This window comes from Mizuhopecten yessoensis, unplaced genomic scaffold, assembly GCF_002113885.1.
Source record: "Mizuhopecten yessoensis strain PY_sf001 unplaced genomic scaffold, ASM211388v2 scaffold9987, whole genome shotgun sequence".
NCBI lineage: Eukaryota > Metazoa > Mollusca > Bivalvia > Pectinida > Pectinidae > Mizuhopecten > Mizuhopecten yessoensis.
In genome coordinates this window covers 1,883,893-1,888,339 of record NW_018408322.1, presented here as the reverse complement: position 1 = coordinate 1,888,339, position 4,447 = coordinate 1,883,893, and positions in this window count along the sequence as shown.

Sequence of the window (4,447 nt, the reverse complement as noted above, 5' to 3'; positions counted from 1 at the left end):
TAAGCCATTTCACCCGAAGCTATAGTAGTGCTCACCTTATACAATTTACCATCACTTAGACATTGCTTGACAATGACACCAGTCGGTGTGGAAACGTAGTACAGTCTTATCTCACTGTTTGTTTAAACATTGTGTTTTCTGAACTACTTTAAGCCACCATATGCGTATACGTGTTATCTGATGCCAAAACTGGACAGCGTCCAGACTATGAAATACCTGACGATAGCCTTGCAAATATCGTAGATACAGTAGTGATGTGTTACATTCTTATTTTCATGATTATGAAATGTTAAATGTTTTTAATATTCCATTGCAGCGATGTAGCCAGTGCTCATCCAGACCTAATACTTATGGATTTAAAGTACTTGACCTGTGTAAAAATAACAATTTATACATTGCGAATGGTAGAGTTGGTAAAGATAAGCATTTAGGTAAAAAAGAATGATAAGAAAAATGAATTTATACATCATGTACAAAGTTGTTCTGTCGATGAATTAAACCGCATAAATGATGCACTTAATGTTTTGTCTGACAAAACTTCTGTCAGTCAGTCTGAAGTAAATGATGCAGTTAATTATATTTCCGAGTTGTTCCGAATTTCAGCTACCGATACTTTCGGATTAAAACAAAATTATAGAACACTCAATACACATAAAGTTGCTAATGATAAGCCATGGTTTACAGCTGACTGTCACAGAAAAGGCGTGCCTTTTTTTATGCAAAACATAAATTTGAAAATCATAGAACCAGTAGTAACCGAGTTAATATGAATAAAACCTCTAGAGACTATAAAAAGGTCCTTAAAAAGAGCTATAACACATATAGACATAACATTGAAAATCAAATACGAATCACGTCAAAATCAAATCCTAAAGATTTTTGGAATATTTTAAATTCATTCAATAAATCTAAAAATGATAACAGTGATGCTGATATATCTTTGGACGAGCTATATGAATACTTCAAGAAATTAAATAGTTCAGATGAAGATGAAGATGAGGATGAGTTTATTATTCCAGATATGAATGAAAATATGTTTGATTTTATACTAAATAGTGATGTGACTGAAAATGAAATTAGACAGGTTATAGTTAACCTTCGTAATAATAAAGCGCCGGGTATCGATAATATATTAAATGAGCATATCAAAAATACACAGTCTATACTACTACCTATATATGTTAAACTTTTTAATGTTATATTGAACTCTGGCCGTGTACCAGAAGCATGGACAATTGGAGTAATAAAACCCATATACAAAAAGAAGGGTGACCCTAAAAATCTCGATAACTATCGAGCTATTACATTAGTGTCATGTCTTGGCAAAGTATTTACTGCTATTTTGAACTCTAGATTAAATAGACTTTCAGAAGAAATTGATCTAATTTCCAATGTTCAGGCTGGGTTTAGGAAAGGCTATTCTACAACTGAAAATATCTTTATCCTTCATGCTTTAATATCTATATACTTTTCAAAAAGTAAAAAGCTATTCTGTTCATTCATCGATTTCAGAAAAGCGTTTGATACTGTTTGGAGGGTAGGTTTATGGAAGAAATTATTAAAAAATAATATCACAGGAAAGTTTTTAATGCTATAATTTATCTGTATGCAAACACTAAATCTTGCATAAAAACTAGCAATGGTATGACTGATTTTTTCACATGTCACGTCGGGGTAAAACAAGGTGAAAATCTCTCCCCATTTTTGTTCTCAATATATTTAAATGATTTAGAAGAAATTTTAATGCAAAATATTGTTGACCAACTCCATTATATTGATAATTTATTTCAAGATCGCATGGGTATATTTGTTAAATTATTTATTCTGCTATATGCAGATGACACAGTTGTTTTGTCTGAAACAGCTAAAGGTCTACAGAATGCTTTTCGTGAATTTGAAACTTACTGTACTATTTGGAAACTTAAAGTTAATCTCAATAAAACTAAAGTTGTTATCTTTGAAAAAAGAAAAAGTAATGCACAAAATATTCGTTTTACTCTTTTTGGTGAAGAGTTGCAAACACATGACTGTTACTCGTTTCTAGGACTGCTGTTTCATTATAATGGCAGTTTCTGTAAAGCAAGAAAAAAAACTTGTTGAACAGGCTCAAAAAGCAATGTATGCATTATATAAAAAAAATAAGAAATGTTATTTTACCAATTGACCTACAATTAAAATTGTTTGATGTATTAATATCCCCAATCCTCTTGTACTCCTCAGAAATTTGGGGGTTTGAAAATACCAATATGATTGAGAAATTACATGTACAGTTTTGTAAAAGAATTTTAAACATACGTAGCTCCACAGCAAATATAATGGTATATGGTGAAACGGGTAGGTACCCTCTGAATATTGAAATTAAATCTAGAATGATAATGTTTTGGTATAAACTAATTACAGGTGAAAATAAATTGTCTAGTATAATGTACAAGCTTATGCTGAATTTACATGAAAATGATTTCGCTGATTTTAAATGGATTTCATATATCAAGAATCTATTCAATTGCACGGGACTAAGTTACGTATGGTTACAACAAAAAACTTGCACTATGAATAAAAATTACCTTAGGGTTAGTTTTAAAACTATTCTGTATGACCAATTTATACAACAATGGTATACTGATATTGAAAATTCTTCCCGGGGTCAAACATATGCAATATTTAAACATCAATTTCAGTTTGAAAAATACTTAACTATGCTCAAACAAAAAGATAGAATAACTATCTGTAAGTTCAGAACCAGTAATATATCTCTGCCTATAGAGACTGGGCGATGGACTAGAACACCACGTGAAGGCAGAATCTGTCCGCTTTGTTTTACTGGAGTTGGAAGCGAGTATCATTATTTGTTTATATGTTCAAATGCTTATGTAAGTCAAATCCGCAGAAAATATATACCTATTTATTACACCTCTAATCCATCTGTTCATAAAATGAAAGGATTAATATCAATATGTAATGTTAGAATATTATCAAATCTATCGCTGTTCATACAATTACTAGAAAGACAATTAAAAAATAATATGTGAATTTCACACATCAAACTGTAAACTTTTGTATACATATAGATATTACTGATCATTTGCTAAACCTAACATAATTGTATTGCATAATGAGTGTGGTTACAGCTTGCTTATCATGGTTTGTTTGTTATCTGTCTATTACAGTATTGTATGATGGGATTGTAACACTGTCTATTATACCTTTGTAATATTATATGGTATGATGAGTAGTATAGTCACTATTATGCCATGGTATGATTGCACTGTATGGTGTGGTATACTATCTATAATATATGTATCATGGAGTGCGAGTAATATATGTGTAATACTGTAATAATATTATTGTAGGATTGTACTGTAAGATGGATGCAACAGTGCCTGCTATACCACAGTGTGAACGCACGGTATGTGTGAATGTAATGCTATGTATTATACCATCGTAATAGTATTGTAAAATGAGTGTAATAATGTATATCACAGTGTATGATGAGTGTCATTGTATGATCAGTGCGTTATACTGTCTATTATAATAAGGTATGCTACAGTAGTACAGTGTAATATTGTGTTTATCATTGTATGAGGAGTGTAATAGTTTCCACTATATTATTGTACGCTAGCATAGTAAGATGAGTGCTTTACGGTCAACCATATCATTGTTATATTGTACTTTATGATGACCTCTTGTTGCGCACAATAGTGTGCCTGAGTGATGATAAAAATCTCTGAAATCTCTGGTATGAATCACAGTATACTGCATTCTTCATATGTAAACTGACACAAGCTACACAGTTGGATAAACATTGGTCAGTTATACATACGTAGCTCTACCTTTGTCCTGTATACTACATACAGCTGTAACGAAAGAGGGCTGTGTTAACAGCAATGTCTGACAATATCGCAAACGAACATATAGAGCCACTTAGAAGGCTTGCGGTCGAACTTGAGGAGGTGCAAAAGCGGCTTGACATTGACAAAATAGTTTCTACATCAGCATCCATAGTTTCTGGTGTTGGTAGCGTTGTCTGTTTTGCACTCGCAGTTCCGACAGGTGGAATGAGTGTCATCCCTGGATATATCGTCGGAGGGTCTGGTGCTTGCAGTGTTTGCATTTCTGTCGGAGCAGGTATTTTTGAAAAAAATTCTGAAGAGGGTTTAATGAAAAAAGTTCAGAATGCCTTAGACAAGGATAGGCGTGATTCTGTTTTTGTGAAAGAACATATTTCAAACCTTCAAAAATTATGGAAATATCTTGGATATGTTTCAGCAGTAAATTCTGTCATAAAAGAAGCAGCTACGCTAAAAAACATAAAAAAGGCTAACAAAGTACTAGCTGCAAAGGTTTCCAAGAACGCAGCTCGAGCTGGATGTTTACTCAACGTGTTGATCCTGCCTCTAGACATATCCATTCTTGTTAATACGTCTATCAAGGCTAAAAATGGATCAAC